The sequence below is a fragment of the Dermacentor variabilis genome, chromosome 9 (genome assembly GCF_050947875.1).
Source record: "Dermacentor variabilis isolate Ectoservices chromosome 9, ASM5094787v1, whole genome shotgun sequence".
In the NCBI taxonomy this organism is placed as follows: Eukaryota; Metazoa; Arthropoda; class Arachnida; order Ixodida; family Ixodidae; genus Dermacentor; species Dermacentor variabilis.
The window spans coordinates 19,955,976-19,973,632 of record NC_134576.1 but is presented as its reverse complement, the minus strand read 5'-3'; the positions used below and the strand labels follow the sequence as shown (position 1 = coordinate 19,973,632).

Genomic DNA, 17,657 nt, shown 5'->3' with positions numbered 1-17,657 from the left:
ATGGCCACAGCATTGCTTTTTTGTCTGCCAGTGTTCCCTTCAATAACGGAATTTTTGTCGGCATTGAACATGCAGCACTTTCCTTCCGAAAATAGTCTTTTGTAGCTTAATTTGAAGTTAGTGTTCAAGCCTCTACCGAATTCCAAAAGTTTCTTCCGGGCGTGACGTGTGGCTTCGCAAAAGTCTTCGCTTACGCTGACACCTGTTCCCGCGAAAGACGACCGTTTGGAAAACACCAGCTCTTTTGTCTTGAATGTGGTAAACTTCACCACTAGAGGCCTATTTTTGCCGCTGGCAAATTTCCCCGATTCCATGTGAACGCTCTATAATATCAAGTGGTAAACGTATATCCAGTTTGTCAGAGGCGATGGAGATAATTGTTTCTTCGCACTGACACGCATTCTCAGATGGGCCATTGGGTATCCCGAAGAATATAAGGTTTTCTCGTCGTGACCTGTCTTCAGCATCGTCAAGTCGCCCACGAAGGGTGGCGGTTTCTCGCTGCACGCGTTTTATATTTTGACACGTGTCACTCATTTCTTGCTGCAACGTCTCAAAGCCAATAGTTTGACATTCTAGAGCTTGTAGGCGTTCATTCATATCGGTGATGCTAAGTGTGATGGACTGCTGTGAAAGTTTAAGCTCTTCTATCGCCTGTGACATACTGGATTGGTTTCTTTCAATGCGAATACAACGCGCGTTTGTTTCTTTTACAGTTTTAAGCAATTCGGCCATAACGTTATCATCGGGACAAGGGTTTTGCTCTATGTCGCCACTCAACAACAACAGTAATTTGCAAAAAGAACCACACACTGCTTCTGGGCATGGAAGCACAATTAAAAACCGGTCTTCAGACCTGAAACATTTAGTAGGCAGCATAGAAAAATGACCGACCTGCACAAATAGGAAGATGCGGTATGAGACTGTCATCCTGCTTGTACTTCCATGCCCACTGGTGACGACACGGGAGATGTCGGCTTTTATGCTTGGCGATATCTGGGTTGACGTCACTCTGCCTAGGTGGCGGTGCTGACAGTGTCCGGGAAGGGCGTGAGGCGCGCTCCAAGTGGCAAAGCCAAGATGCTCACGGATAGGTGGGTGCGATTGCACCCCGTTGACGCGCCTGGAAACTGTGCTCGTCGAAGAAATGCTGCTGAAGACAACGTCGGGGGCGGCAGGATTCCTACCGCAAACGGTGAACATCGCCAGAAACTGCACAAATAGGAAGATGTGGTATGAGACTGTCATCCTGCTTGTACTTCCATGCCCACTGCTATTATTTAGACGTTCCGGTGCTTGCTGTGCATGTTCGTGGCGTCTGTTTGCATAGGTAGGAATATGCCCTTTCCCTATGGCACAGCAAGTGTCGCCGCTTAGAGATCAATCTAACGAGCGCGCTCGCGCCCTTTTTCCAATTCTTTCGATGCCGCTCATCTAAATGTGCATATTCGTGGTGCCTCTTTGCATGTGTAGGAATACGCGCGTTCCATGTGGCACAGCCGGTGTAGCACCGTCGAAATAAATGTAAAGACCGCGTTCCTGCTCTTTCCGCTGGTGATTGGACGTTGCGGTGCGTGGTGTGCATGTTCCTGGTGTCTTTTCGCATAGGTAGGAATATGCCCTTCCCCTGTGGCATAGCAGGTGTCGCAGCGTGGAGATTAATGTATTGAGCGCGCTCTTGCCCTTTTTCCTAGTCTTTCGATGCCGCTCTGTGCGCTGTGCATCGTCATGGCTTCTTTTGGATAGGAAGGAATATGCCCTTCCTGTGTGGGACAGCAGGTGTCGCAACGTGGAGATCAATGTAAAGAGCGCGCTCGCGCCCTTTATGCCTTTTCTTTCGACGCCGCTCATCGGGATGTAGATCTTCGTGGTGTCACTTTGCGTGCGTAGGAACATGCGCGTTCCATGTGGCAGAGCAGGTGTAGCACCGTGGAAATTAATATAAAGACCGCGCTCATGCTCATTCCGCTATTTTTTCGACGCTGCTTTGCTTGGTGTGCATGTTCGTGGCGTCTTTTTGCATAGGTAGGAATATGCCCACTTCCTGTGGCACAGCAAGTGTCGCCGCGTGGAGATAATCTGACGAGCGCGCTCGCGCCGTTTTTCCTATGCTTTCGATGCCGCTCATCGCGCTGTGCATCTTAGTGGTGTCTCTGCATGTGTAGGAACATACGCATTCCATGTGGCACAGTAGGTGTCGCAGCGTGGAGATCAATATAAAGACCGCGCTCCTGCTCTTTCCGCAGGTGTTTGTACGTTGCGGTGCGTGGTGTGCATGTTCCGGGCGTCTTTTTGCATAGGTAGTAATATGCCCTTTCCCTGTGGCACAGCAAGTGTCGCCGCGTGGAGATCAATGTAACGAGCGCGCTCGCGCCCTCTTTCATAATCTTTCGATGCCGCTCAGCGCTCTGTGCATCTTCGTGGTGTCTCTTTGCAATTGTAGGAATATGCGCGTTCCATGCGGCACAGTGGGTGTCGAAGCGGGGAGATTATTGTAACGAGCGCGCTCGGGCCCTTTTTGCTAGTCTTTCGACGCCGCTCTGCCAGTTTAGCATCGTCATGGCTTCTTTTTGCATAGGTAGGGATATGCCATTTGCCTGTGGCACAGCAGGTGTTGCCGCGTGGAGATCAGTGTAATGAGCGCGCTTGCGCCCTCTTTGCTAGTTTTCGATGCCGCTCAGCGCGCCGTGCATTTTCGTGGTGTCGCCTTGTAATTGTAGGAATATGCGCGTTCCATGTGGCGCAGTAGGTGTCGAACCGGGGAGATTAATGTAACGAGCACGCTCGCGCCCTTTTTCCTGGTGTTTTGACGCTGCTCCTCCCGCTGTGCATCTTCGTGATGTCTCTTTGCATGTGTAGGTACTTGCGCGTTCCATGTGGCCGAGCAGGTGTAATACAGTCAAAATCAATGTTAAGACTGCGTTCCTGCTCTTCCCGCTGTTGTTTTGACGTTGGGGTGCGTGGTGTGCATATTCGTGGCGTCTTTTTGCATAGGCAGGATTATCCCCTTTCCGTGCGGCAAAGCAGGTGTCGCAGCGTGGAAAATAATGTAGTGAGCGCGCTCGTGCGCTTTTGCCGACTTTCGATGCCGCTCTGCGCGCTGTGCATCTCCATGGTGTCTCTTTGCATGTGTAGGAACATGCGCGTTCCATGTGGCAAAGCAGGTTTAGCACCATTGAAATCAATGTAAAGACCGCGCTCCTGCTCTTCCCGCTATTGTTTGGACGTTGCGGTGCTTGCTGTGCATGTTCGTGGCGTCTTTTTCCATAGATAGGTATATGCCCTTTCCCTGTGGCACAGCAGATGTCGCAGCGTGGAGATTATTGTAACCAGCCTGCTGGCGCCGTTTTTGCTAGTCTTTCGATGCCGTTCTGCGCGCTGTGCATCTTCGTGGTGTCTCTTTGCAATTGGAGGAATACGCGCGTTCCATGTCGCAGAGCACGTGTAGCACCGTCGAAATCAATGTAAAGACCGCGCTCCTGCTCTTTCCGATATGGTTTCGACGTTGCGGTGCTTGCTGTTCTTGTTCATGGCGTCTTTTTTCACAGGTAGGAATATGCCCTTTCCCTGTGGCACAGCAACTGTCGCCGCGTCGAGATCAATTTAACGAGGGCACTCGCACCCTTTTTCCTATTCTTTTGAAGCCGCTCATGGCGTTGTGCATCTTCGTGGTGTCTCTTTGCTTATTTAGGAACATACGCGTTCCATGTGGCACAGTAGGGGTCGCAGCGTAGAGATCAATGTAACGAGCGTGCTGGCGCCGTTTTTCCTAGTCTTTCCATGCTGCTCTGCGCACTGTGCATCTTCGTGGTTTCTCTTTGCATGTGTAGGAATATGCGCGTTCCATGCGGCACAGCAGTCGTCGCACCGTCGAGATCAATATAAAGACCGCGCACCTGCTCTTTCCGCTGGTGTTTATACGTTGCGGTGCATGGTGTGCATGTTGCTGGCGTCATATTGCATAGGTAGTAATATGCCCTTCCCCAGTGGCACAGCAGGTCTCGCAGCTTGGAGATTATTGTAATGAGCGCGCTCGTGCCCTTTTTCTTAGTCTTTCGATGCCACTCTGCGCGCTGTGCATCGTCATGGCTTCTTTTTGCATAAGTAGGAATATGTCCCTTTCCTGTGGCACGGCAGGTGTCGCAGCGTGGAGATTAATGTAACGAGCACGCTGGCGCCCTTTTTACTAGTCTTACGACGACGCTCATCGCGCTGTGCACCTTCGTAATGTCTCTTTGCATGTGTACGAACATTCGTGTTGCATGTGGCAGAGCAGGAGTCGCACCGTCCAGATCAATATAAAGAGCACGCTCCTGCTCTTTTCGGTATGGTTTCGACGTTCCTGTGCTTGCTGCGCATATTCGTGGCGTCTTTTTGCATAGGTAGGAATATGTCCTTTGCCTGTAGCACAGCAGGTGTGACAGCGTGGAGATTAATGTAATGAGCGTGTTTATGCCCTTTTTCCTATTCTTTCGATGCCGCTTATCTATATGTGCATCTTCGTGGTGTCTCTTTGCATGTGTAGAAACATATGCATTCAATGTGGCACAGTAGGTGCCGCATCGTGGCGATCAATGTAACGAGCGTGATGGAGCCCTTTTTCCTATTCTTTCCATGCCGCCCTGCGCGCTTTGCATCTTCGTGGTGTCTCTTTGCAATGGTCCGCAATGCGCGTTCCATGTGGCACAGCAGGTGTCGCAGCGTCGAGATCAATGTAACGACCGCTCTCGCGCCCTTTTTCCTGGTCTTTTGACGCCGCTCCTCTCGCTGTGCATCTTCGTGGTGTCTCTTTGCATGTGTAGGAACGTGCGCGTTCCATGTGGCAGAGCAGGTGGAGCACCGTCGAAATCAATATAAAGACCGCGCTCCTGCTCTTTCCGCCATTGGTTCGACGTTGATTTGCTTGCTGTGCATGTTCGTTGCGTCTTTTTGCATAGGTAGGAATATGCCCTTTTCCTGTGGCACAGCAAGTGTCGCCGCGAGGAGATCAATCTAACGAGAGCACTCGCCCCCTTTTTCCTATTTTTTTGATGCCGCTCGTCGCGCTGTGCATCTTCGTGGTGTCTCTTTGCATGTGGAGGAACATGCGAGTTCTATATGGGACAATAGGTGTTGCAGTGTCGAAATCAATGCAAAGATCGCGCTCCTGCTCTTCCTACTGGTGTTTGGACGCTGCGGTGCCTGGTGGGCATGTTTGTGGCGTCTTTTTGTATAGGTAGGAATATGCCCTTTCCCTTTGGCACAGCAACTGTCGCCGCGTGGAGATCAAGCTAACGAGGGCATTCGCACCCTCTTTCCCATTCTTTTGGTGGCGCTCGTCACGCTATGCATCTCCGTGGTGTCTCTTTGCATGTGTAGGAACATACGCGTTCCATGTGGCACAGTAGGTGTCGCAGCGTGGAGATCAATGTAAAATCGCGCTCCTGCTCTTTCCGCTGGCGTTTGGACGTTACGGTGCGTGGTGTGCATGTTCTTGGCGTCATTTTGCATAGGTAGGAATATGCCCTTCCTCTGTGGCACAGGAGGTGTCATAGCGTGGAGATCAATGTAACGAGCGCCCTCGCACCTTCTCTTCTAGTCTTTTGATGCCGCTAAGTGCGGTGTGGATGTTCGTGGCATCTTTTTGCATAGGTAGGAATATGCGGTTCCCCTGTGGCACAGGAGTTATCGCAGCGTGGAGATCAATGTAATCAGCGCGCTCGCGCCCTCTTTCCTATTCTTTCGATGCCATTGAGTGCGCGTTTCATCTTCGTGGTGTCTCTTTGCATGTGTTGGAACATGAGCGTTCCATGTGGCACAGCAGGTGTCGCAGATTGGAGATCAATGTAACGAGCGTGCTGGCACCGTTTTTCCTAGTCTTTCGACGCCGCTCATCGCGCTGTACACCTTCGTGGTGTCTCTTTTCATGTGTAGAAACATGAGCGTTCCATGTGGAACCGCACGTGTAGCATCTTCGAAATTATTTTAAAGACCGCGCTCCTGCTCTTTCCGCTGGTGTTTCGACTTTGCGGTGCTTGCTGTGCATGTTCGTGGCGTCTTTTTGCATACGTAGGAATATGCCCTTTCCCTGTGGCACAGCAGGTGTCGCAGTGTGAAGATAAATGTAACGAGAGCGCTTGCGCCGTTTTTCCTAGTCTTTCCATGGTGCTCTACGCACTGTATATCTTCCTGGTGTCTCTTTGCTTGTGTAGTAAATATGCGCGTTCCATGTGGCACAGCAGGTGCAGTACCGTCGAAATCAATGTAAAATCGCGCTACTGCTCTTTCCGCTGGTGTTTGGACGTTGCGGTGCATGGTGTGCATGTTCGTGGCGTCTTTTTGCATAGGTAGGAATATGCCAGTCCCCTGTGGCACAGTAGGTGTCGCAGCGTGGAGATCAATGTAACGAGCGCGCTCGCGCCCTCTTCTCTAGTCATTCGATGCCGCTAAGTGCGCTGTGCATCTTCGTGGTGTCTCTTTGCATGTGGAGGAACATGGGCGTTCTATGTGGCACAGCAGGTGTTGCACTGTCGAAATCAATGTAAAGATCGCGCTCCTGCTCTTTCCGCTGGTGTTTGGACGTTGCGGTGCCTGGTGGGCTTGTTCGTGGCGTCTTTTTGCATAGGTACACTGTAAACGAAAATAAACCCACCTGGAAGTTTTTAACAGGTGATCTGGCCTAAAACCTCCCCTCCTGAAATATTTACTCCGATGTAAGGTAGCAAAACAGCGCCATTCCCTCGTTTCGCTCCGCTGGATAGCTGCGGGAGTATTAAGGCGACATGACACGATTTTACTCCACTACAAAATCTTGTTCTCGTGTGAAACTCCGACAAGGAGTTTTAAAAAACTCCCCTCCGCCTAAACAGGTTGGTCACGTGGCCCTTCCCATGAGGCTGTGCGCCTCGCCAGCGACCGGGCGCGTTCGGCGGAGCCGGCAGTGCACATGGCTGACGGTTTCTTTACATCTGGGAAGTGTTGTTCCTTGACAGCGTTTCGTCAATTTGTTTCCCGTTTTTCCTCCCAGAAAGCGTTATAGGCATGCCTGAAGCTCATTGTATCTCAGCTTCAAGTGCGTTAGCTCTGATCACTTTGCTGACAACGATGAATGCAATAGTAACGTCTTCAAGTGCGAAAAAAGGCTTAGGTATACCTCGAAGCTGCTCACTGGCTCGTGATGTCGCGTTAGGTTCTGACTGTGTCTTCGTGCTGCGTGACCCTGGCTTGCGTTCTTCAGTACGTGAAATGCGACTTTTATGTCCTTTTGGGTAAATGCTGACAACATCCGGTGTAATGTTTGAAAGGACCGCGCAGAAATGGCAACAGCAGCCACTGTTCGAGCGACGACGTCCGTGCTAGTCGCACATGAAGGGCGTACCCCAAGTTCGTTGCGGTGCTGTGTTGCCAGTGATAAAGACCGGAGCGCAAGCAACTGTTTATGTATCTTTGAACGGATATTTTTGCCCGAAGAAAAACGGTAGGACATAAGTATGCGTACTGCAAATAAAGCTTCTTATTGAGCGATGTGAATCGAATTGTTATCGCGCATATAGGTTTTGGTCACGTCGTTGCTTCCGACATTGCATTAACATTACGCTCTATCCGAGACACTGATTTAGACGCATGCCTACTGGCTCCGAGTCTAAGGATTCACTCGACAGATCAGCGAGGTAGCTCCTTTTCACAACCGAGAGAGATTGCTTCGACGGAGAGCAAGTAGTGCGGTGTATAAAATGTATGACTGCGCATTTTTTGGTGTTACGTCGGCTGCTGCGAGTCATGCTCACACGTAATAATTTCTTGCTACGCTACCACTATATAGCAAAAATTTAATTTTGCTATGAAGCACACGCACTTACATTTTTCTTGCTTACTGTAACTAACGCACTACTTTTTGGCCGCGAACGCCGGCAGTGTGCGAAGTCGCTTCAACGCTCACAAAATGGCATGATAACTTTGAAAAATTACGCCGTTAACTTTTTTCTCTCACTAGTCTGAATTAACAGTTTTGTGTTTATTAAGGTATTCTGTTAATTTCAGAGAGGCAGATCTCGTATGAACGAGCATGTGAGTCGTAATTTTGAAAACAGCAAAGCTGCACCCTCGGAAGTTTCGAGGCACAAAGTATCGTGGCTATATATACTGGCACCATTGCTTCTTGAGTATCGTGTGTACGTGGGATGTCTTTCAAATTTCTGCATTAGGCGTTTCTGAAATGTTTATGTATGCCATGATATATGTGCTTTCATTGACTTGTTTCTTCCCATTTCACGTGGTCTCGTGAGCATATTTCGAAATTTGACCAGCAGCCTCTGCACGTAAAGATGTTCGCGCAAACTCACGCGATGCCTCTTTTTATACTCCCGTTCCACCTCGAAGAAACTCCGTCCATTGCAAAGCAAAACATGAAGAAAAGAAAGAAAAAGAACTCCCATAATACCACGCAAAAATTCCGCTCGCAAGGAGTAAAAATTCTACTCCCATCATACAGAGCATAACAAACTCCGAACCGGGGAGTCGCTAGAGGACAAGCGTTATACTCCCACCTCGGAGTTATTTCCGTTTACAGTGTAGGAATATGCCCTTTCCCTGTGGCACAGCAACTGTCGCCGCCAGGAGATCAAGCAACCAGGGCACTCACACCCTTTTTCCTATAATTTTGATGCCGCTGATCGCGCTATGCATCTTCGTGGTGTCTCTTGGCTGGTGTAGGAACATACGCGTTCCATGTGGCACAGTAGGCGTCGCAGCGTGGAGATCAATGTAACGAGCGTGCTGGCGCCGTTTTTCCTAGTCTTTCCATACTGCTCAGCACACTGTGCATCTTCGTGGTGTCTCTTTGCATGTGTAGGAACATACGCGTTCCATGTGGCAGAGCAGGAGTCGCACTGTCGAGATCAATATAAAGACCACTCTTTCCGCTATTGTTTCGACGTTGCGGTGCTTGCTGTGCATGTGGAGCAGTTGGTGTCGCAGCGTGGAGAAGAATGTAACGAGTGCGCTGCCGCCCTTTTTCCTAGTCTTTCCATGCCGCTCTGCGCGCTGTGCATCTTCCTGGTTTCTTTTTGCATGTGTAGGAATATGCGCGATCCATGTGACACAGTAGGTATCGCAGCGTGGAGATTAATGTAGTCAGCGCGCCTGCGCCCTTTTTCCGAGTCTTTCGATGCCGCTCTGGGCGCTGTGCATCGTCGTGGCGTCTTTATACATAGGTAGGAATATGCCCTTTCCCTGTGGCGCAGCAGGTGTCGCAGCGTGGATATCAATGTAACGAGCACGCTCGCGCCGTTTTTCCTAGTCTTTCTTCGCCACTCATCACGCTGTACATCGTCGTGATGTCTATTTGCATGTGGAGTAACATGCGCGTTCTATGTGGCACAGCATGTGTACTAGCACTGTCGAAATCAATATTAAGACCGCGCTCCTGCTCTTTCCGCTGGTGTTTGGACGTTGCGGTGTGTGGTGCGAATGTTCCTGGCGTCTTTTTGCATAGGTAGGTATATGCCTTTCCCCTATGGCACAGCAGGTGTCGCAGCGTGGAGATTAATGCAATGATCGCCCTCGTGCCCTTTTTCCTAGTATTTCGATGCCGCTCTGCGCGCTGTGGATCTTCGTGGTGTCTCTTTGCAAATGAAGCGATATGCGCGTTCCATGTGGCAGAGCAGGTGTAGCAGCGTCGAAATCAATGTAAAGACCGCGCTCCTACTCTTTCCGCTATAGTTTCGACATTGCGGTGCTTCCTGTGCATTTTTTTTGCGTCTTTTTGCATAGGTAGCAATATACACTTTCCCTGTGGCCCAGCAGGTGTCGCAGCGTGGAGATCAATGTAACGAGCGCGGTCGCGCCCTTTTTCCTATTCTTTTGATGCCGCTCATCGCGCTGGGCATCTTCGTGGTGTCTTTTTGCTGGTGTAGGAATGTGCGCGTTCCATGTGGCACAGCAGGTGTAGCACCGTCGAAATCAATGTAAAGACCACGCGTTTGCTCTTTCCGCTAGTGTTTCGACTTTGCGGTGCTTGCTGTGCATGTTCCTGGCGTCTTTTTGCATAGGGAGGAATATGCCCTTTCCCTGTGGCACAGCAAATCTCGCCGCGTGGAGACTAATGGAATGAGCGCGCTCGTACCCTTTTAGAAATCCTTCGATGCCGCTCTGCACGCTGTGCATGGTCATGGCTTTTTTTTTGCATAGGTAGAAATATGCCCTTTCCCTATGGCACAGCAGGTGTCGCAGCGTGGAGATCAACGTAATGACTGCGCTCGCGCCCTTTTTACTAGTCTTTCGACGCCACTCATCGCGCTGTACAGCTTCGTGGTGTCTCTTTCGCATGTGTAGGAACATGCGCGTTCGGTGTGGCACAGCAGGTGCAGCACCGTCGAAATCAATGTAAAGACCGCACTCCTGCTCTTTCCGCTAGTGTTTCGACTTTGCGGTGCTTGCTCTGCAAGTTCGTGGCGTCTTTTTGCATAGGTAGGGATATGCCCTTTCCTTGTGGCACAGCTGGTGTCGCAGGGTGGAGATCGATGTAACGAGCACGCTCGCGCCCTTTTTCCTAGTCTTTCGACGCCGCTCATCACGCTGTATATCTTCGTGTTGTCTTTTTGCATATTTAGGAACATGCGTGTTCCGTGTGGCACAGCAAGTGCAGCACCGTCGAAATCAATGTAAAGACTGCGCTCCTGCTCTTTCCGTTAGTCTTTTGACTTTGCGGTGCTTGCTAAGCATGTTCGTGGCGTCTTTTTGCATAGGGAGAAATCTCGCCGCGTGGAGATCAATCTAACGAGCGCGCTCGCGCCCTTTTTCCTAGTCTTTCGACGCCGCTCATCGCGCTGTACAGCTTCGTGGTGTCTCTTTGCATGTGGAGGAACATGCGCGTTCCATGTAGCACAGCAGGTGTAGCACCGTCGAAATCAATGTAAAGACCGCGCTACTGCTCTTTCCTCTGGTGCTTGGACATTGCGGTGCGTGGTGTGCATGTTCGTGGCGTCATTTTGCATAGGCAGGAATATGCCCTCTCCCTGTGTCACAGGAGGTGTCGTAGCGTGGAGATCAATGTAACGAGCGCGCTCGCGGCCTCTTTCCTAGTCTTTTGATGCCGATAAGTGCGCTGTGCATTTTCGTGGTGTCTCTTTGCATGTGTAGGAACATGCGCGTTCCTTGTGGCACAGCAGGTGTTGCACCGTCGAAATCAATGTAAAATCGCACTCCTGCTCTTTCCGCTGCTGTTTGGACGTTGCGGTGCGTGGTGTGGATGTTCGTGGCGTCTTTTTGCATAGGTAGGAATATGCTCTTCCCCTGTGGCACAGGAGGTGTCACAGCGTGGAAATCAATGTAACGAGCGCGCTCGCGCCCTCTTTCCCAGTCTTTCGTTGCCGCTCTGCGCGTTCTGCATCTTTGTGGTCTCTCTTTGCAATTGTAGGAACAGGCGCGTTCCTTGTGGCACAGCAGGAGTCGCACCGTCGAGATCCATATAAAGACCACGCTCCGGCTCTTTCCGCTATTGCTTCGACGTTGCGGTGCTTGCTTTTCTTGTTCGTGGCGTCTTTTTGCATAGGTAGGAATATGCCCTTTCCCTGTGGCACAGCAGGTGTACCAACCTCGAAATCAATGTAAAGACCGTGCTCCTGCTCTTTCCGCTGATGTTCGGAGGTTGCGGTGCGGGGTGTGCGTGTTCGTGGCGTCTGTTTGAATAGGTAGGAATATGCCCTTTCCCTGTGGCACAGCAGGTGTCACAGCGTGGAGATTTTATTTATTTATTTATTTAGAACATACTGCAGGCCTACAGTAGGCCCAAGCAGGAGGGGCGAATACAAAATATATGCAAAAAGAACAGGATTAGCAAAATTGAAAAATGTTAAATACAAGTTGTAACATAAAATACAGCAATAAATACAAGGCTCAGATGCAAAATACAAAAAGTAAACGTAGAAATAAATGGCTCTCAAATTATATGCTGTGAAGAAAACATTGAGTCAAAAGAATCAGCTCTGGTTAAAAGATCTGGCGGACACCTGTTGCACTCCTGAATGGTGCGTGGAAAAAATGAGTATTTAAAGGCGTTAATCCTAGCACTGTAAGGGGTTAATGATTGTGCATGATAATTTCGTGTTTGGCGCGTAGTGTTAGGTTTAAGGAAGGGGTCTGCATTCATAGACAGTTTATGGTTTTTTAGTAAGAAAAGTAGTTTCAGTCTTTGAATTTTCCGGCGCAGCTGTAATGCTTCAATACCGTGAGTTCGCTTGAGGGTCGTTGGTGAGTCAGTTACACGATACTTTGAAAAAATAAAACGGACGGCTTTGCGTTGAATCATTTCAAGGGCCTCGTTGTTACGTTTAGTGTAGGGATCCCAGACGGTGCACGCATATTTTAGTGATGGCCTTATTATTCGAAAGTAGGTTAATTTTTTAAGTTCAGGTGGGGCAAGTTTTAGTTTATGTCTAAGAAAGCAGAGTTTACGAAAGGCTGAGGAGCATACGTTTGATACATGTTTATTCCAGCTAAGGTTTTTCGTTATTGTAACTCCTAGATACTTGTACTCGCTGACTTCGGTCAGAAGGTGAGATTAAATATTGTAAGGAAATGAGAAGGAAGCCTTTTTGTTAGTTATCGTCATGTATATTGTTTTCTCTAAATTTAGCTTCATGTCCCATTTATTACACCATGTATGTATGTTGTGAAGATTGGAGTTTAGTAAAACTTGATCATCTTGGCAAGTAATTTGGTGAAATAAAACGCAGTCATCTGCAAATAATCTCATTTGAACAGGGGTAGTTATAACGTTAGTAATGTCATTGATATATATCAAAAAGAGGAGAGGTCCGAGGACGCTTCCCTGTGGGACGCCTGAAGGGACCGGCAGGTGGTTTGAATAGCAATCATCAATACAAACAAATTGTGTGCGGTGAGAAAGGTATGAGGAAATACAACGAATTATGAAATTAGGAAGACCAAGAAGTTCAAGTTTGTAAATTAGTTTGGCATGAGAAATAACATCAAAGGCTTTGCTGAAGTCTAAAAAAATAACATCCATTTGACCAGCGCTATTTAGTACACTTGCAAAAGTATGAATGACAGAAGTTAGCTGAGTGACAGTGGAAAAGCCTTTTCGAAACCCGTGCTGATGGGGGGTAAGTTCCTTGTTATCGTTTAGAAATGTAGTTATGTAGTTAGCTATGATATGCTCAGAAAGTTTGCAACATGTGGAAGTTATTGATATGGGACGATAATTAGCAATCAAGGCAGGATCACCCTTTTTCAGCACGGGCACAATTCGCGCTTTCCTCCAGTCGGAAGGAATGTTTCCTGTTTCAAATGATTTGCGGAAAATAACAACCAGGAACTCTGTAATGGCTTCTGCATAACGGCATAAAAAATATTTGGTATCCCGTCAGGTCCAGCGGACGCTTTAGTTTTGAGGTTAAGAAGCATGGAACATACGCCAGATGAAGAAACAATGTCGGGGGTCGAGTTGGGAGACATGGTACTGGGTTGAACAAATAAGCCATGATGGGAAAACACACTCTGAAAATACTTATTGAACGCCCCAGAGATTTGCGATTTATCAGCAAGCTGCACACCTTGACATGAAATGCGCGTAATTGTTTTTTTCTTTTTCGATAAAAATTTCCAGAACTTATGTGGTGAGTCACGAAGAAAATTTGGCAGGCTATACTGAAAATAATTTTGTTTAGCCTGGCGCAAAGCGCTTGTGAAGTTAGCCTGATGTATTTTAACTATATTTCGACAGCCACCACCACGCTTCAGTCGTTTGATTTTTCTTTTCAAATGTATCATTTCTCGCGTGATCCAAGGAGTTTTTTTACACGTTTTCTTTGTTCTATCAGGAATGTAGTTATCAATGCAGTACGTACAGATTTATTTAAATGTATTCCAGAGTTCATCAACCTTAGTTCCTCGAAACATGTCAAGGTGTAAGCTGAAGTAGTCTAACACACTTTCATCATTAGCTCTGGAGAAGTTTTTCACGGAAATAATTTTTGCTGGTTCACTGTCGACATTTTGTTGAATGGGACAAGTAAAAACCACCATGCAGTGATCAGATAACCCAGTTTCAACTGAAACAGTAAAACGTTCTCTTTCTTGGCTGAGAAAGACGAGGTCGAGAATAGATGCAGCTTCACCGTGTATGCGCGTTGGGTTCTTAACTCCTTGTTGCAAATTATGAATCAGCATAATATCACACATATATGAAGCATTTATGTCATTGTTTGTTCTAGGGAAGGGACTATTCCAGTCAATATTTGGGAGATTAAAATCACCGACAAGGTATATTTTATCACGGCGAAATTTAGACATGTGATCGGCCAGATCACATAAATATTGAGGTGGTGAATCAGGTGGTCTGTGTACAGCAAAAAGCACAAACGATCTACCCCCGTACGACAGTTTTAAAGTCATACTTTCATGGTTAGCTATTTGCTGCAACGTGTGTGCCTCTGTGTTTTCATTCACCAGGACCGCAACTCCCCCTCCAGGTGTCGCTGTATCACGGCGAAAAACTTGATAAGAGCGGGCGAAAACAGTTTCATCATCAATATCATCTGTCAGCCAAGTCTCGGTTATAACTACGGCGTGTGGATTGTGAATCAATAAGATAGCCTCCAAATCCTCCGATTTATTTACAACACTACGTGCATTTATATTAAGTAAGCGAAATTCCTTAACACGAGGTTGGGAAAGTCAGTCTTTGCTTTGATAACTGTTTTTATCACCGAGTTGAACTCTGCTGTTATCGCTGTCATCCCAGGTGTAAAGCATTTTTTCGATTCGCAGCTTGTCTTTTATCAAGGTAACTTTTTTCCCTTCATCCCTTCCTGTTTTTGCGCTGTCCCACAGTAATTTACGCTTCCTAAGTGTGTTTCGTGAATAATCGTTCTGTATTGAAATATTACTGCCTTTTAGTTTCTTGCAGTTTTTAAAGAGTTCTTGCTTTTCGTTATAGTCCTGGAACAACACAATTACAGGGCTGTTTGTTGCCTTTTTGCCCAGCCTGTGTATTCTGCCCACAGAACTGCAAGATACATTAAGCTTTTCTGCAAAAACTTCAGTTAGAACCTTCTTTTTCAAGTCAGCCTCAGATTCCCCGGGTTCCTCTTTTACTCCAAAAACAATAAGGTTTGAGCGGCGGCTCCTGTCTTCTAAATCTGTTAATTTCGCCTGGAGTTCGTATATTGTTTGTTCTAGAGTGTCAATCCTGTTTGTCTGCTTCTCCAAGGCTGTAAACCTTAGTCTCATATCATTCATGAGTTTTTCCATATTGCTCTGTTGCTCTCTCAAAGCAGTCACTTCATTGGCTAGGCCTTTTTGCCCTTCAAGTAATTCTTTCAGCGTTTCACTAGTATCCGGACCGGGATTAGTTTCAACGTCTCCACATAGGAGCAGTTTGCACATACAAAAAGCATTGTAGGCAATTTCAACGAACTGCTGTGGGCATGGCAGGACCAGAAGACAGCGGCAATCACTTTTAACAGAACAGTAATCGGTACTAACCTGCACAAGGCAGAAGAGAAGCTTGTGAGACCACATGCCTACGCTGGTCCCGCCGCGCCCACTGAAGACAAATTCCTGTTGACGCTCTTTTAAAGGCGATTCGGACAAGGTCACGTGGGGGCTAGGTGGCGTTCCAGGCTTGATGTCACGCGGGAGTTCTTCGATGCCGCTAAGTGCGCTGTGCATATTTGTGGTGTCTCTTTGCATGTGTAGGAACAGGCGCGTTCCATGTGGCACAGCAGGTGTAGCACCGTCGAAATCAATGTAAAGACCGGGCTCCTGCTCTCTCCGCTGGTGTTCGGACGCTGCGGTGCGTGATATGCATGATCGTGGCGTCTTTTTGCATAGGTTAGAATATGCCCTTTCCCTGTGGCACAGCAAGTGTCGCCGCGTGGAGGTCAATCTAAAGAGCGAGCGCGCGCCCTTTTTACTAGTCATTCGACGCCGCTCATCCTGCTGTGCATCTTCGTGGTGTCTCTTTGCATGTATAGGAACATACGCGTTCCATGTAGCACAGTAGGTGTCGCAGCGTGGAGATCGTAACGAGCGCGCTGGCGCCCTTTTTCCTATTATTTCTATGCCGCTCTGCACGCTGTGCATATTCTTGGTGTCTCTTTGCATGTGTAGGAATATGCGCGTTCCATGTGGCACAGCAAGGAGTCGCACCGTCGAGATCAATATAAAGACCGCGCTTCTGCTCTTTCCGCTATTGTCTCGACGTTGTGGTGCTTGCTGTGCATGTTCGTGGCGTCTTTTTGCACAGGTAAGAATATACCCTTTCCCTGTGGCACAGCAAGTGTCGCCTCGTGGAGATTAATGTAGTGAGCGCGCCCGTGCCTTTTTCGCAGTCCTCCGATGTCGCCATGCGCGCTGTGCATCGTCGTGGCGTCTTTTTGCATTGCTTTGAATAGGCCCTTTGCTTGTGGCACAGCAGGTGTCGCAGCGTGGAGATCAATGTAAGGACCGCGCTCGCGCCCTTTTTCTAATCTTTCGACGCCGCTCATCGCGCTTTGCATCTTCGTGATGTCTCTGTGCACGTGTAGGAACATACGCGTTCCATGTGGGAGAGCAGGAAGTCGCACCGTCGCGATCAATATAAAGACCAAACTCCTGCTCATCCGTTATTGTTTCGACGTTGTGGTGCTTGCTGCACATGTTCGTAGCGTCTTTTTGCATAGGTAGGAATATGCCCTTTCCCTGTGGCACAGCAGGTGTCGCAGCGTGGAGATTCATGTAGTGAGCGCGAGCGTCCCTTTTTCGCAGTCTTTCGATGCCGCTATCCGCGCTGTGCATCGTCGTGGCGTCTTTTTGCATTGCTTTGAATAGGCCCTTTGCTTGTGGCACAGCAGGTATCGCATTGTGGAGATCAATGTAACGAGCGCGCTCGCGACCTTTTTCCCATTCTTTCGATGCCGCTCTGCGCGATGCGCAGCTTCATGGCGTCTCTATGCATGTGTAGGGATATGGGCGTTCCATGTGGCAGAGTAGGTGTCGCAGCGAGGAGATCAATCTAACGAGCGTGCTCGCGCCCTTTTTCCCATTTTTTCGATGCCGCTCTGCGCGCTGTGCATCTTGGTGATGTCTCTATGCATGTGTAGGAAAAGGGGCGTTCCATGTGGCAGAGTAGGAGTCGCAGCGGGGAGATCAATCTAAGGAGCGCGCTCGCGCCCTTTTTCCATTCTTTCGATGCCTCTCTGCGCGCTGTGCATCTGCATAGTGTCTCTATGCATGTGTAGGGATATGGGCGTTCCATGTGGCAGAGTAGGTGTCGCAGCGAGGAGATCAATCTAACGAGCGTGCTCGCGCCCTTTTTCCCATTTTTTCGATGCCGCTCTGCGCGCTGTGCATCTTGGTGATGTCTCTATGCATGTGTAGGAAAATGGGCGTTCCATGTGGCAGAGTAGGTGTCGCAGCGTGGAGATCAATCAAACGAGCGCGCTCGCGCTCTTTTTCCGATTCTTTCGATGCCAATTTGTGTGCTGAAGATCTTCTGAGTGTCTCTATGCATGTGTAGGGATATGGGCGTTCCATGTGGCAGAGTAGGTGTCGCAGCGTGGAGAACAATCCAACGAGCGCGCCCGCGCCCTTTTCCCAATTCTTTCGATGCCGCTCTGCGCGCTGTGCATCTTCATGGGGTCTCTATGCATGTGTAGGGATATGGGCGTTCCATC

The 17,657-nt window shown here is 48.6% G+C and overlaps 1 long non-coding RNA gene across 1 annotated transcript in view; it reads right to left on the bottom strand.

Moving 5' to 3' along the window:
• Positions 1–1,264, bottom strand: part of LOC142557937 (uncharacterized) — an 82,400-nt gene extending 81,136 nt beyond the window's left edge. The window contains exon 1 of the long non-coding RNA XR_012822901.1: positions 895–1,264. This is a non-coding gene — a long non-coding RNA (uncharacterized LOC142557937). The remainder of the gene's footprint in view (positions 1–894) is intronic.
• Between the last annotated feature and the right edge of the window lie 16,393 nt (positions 1,265–17,657).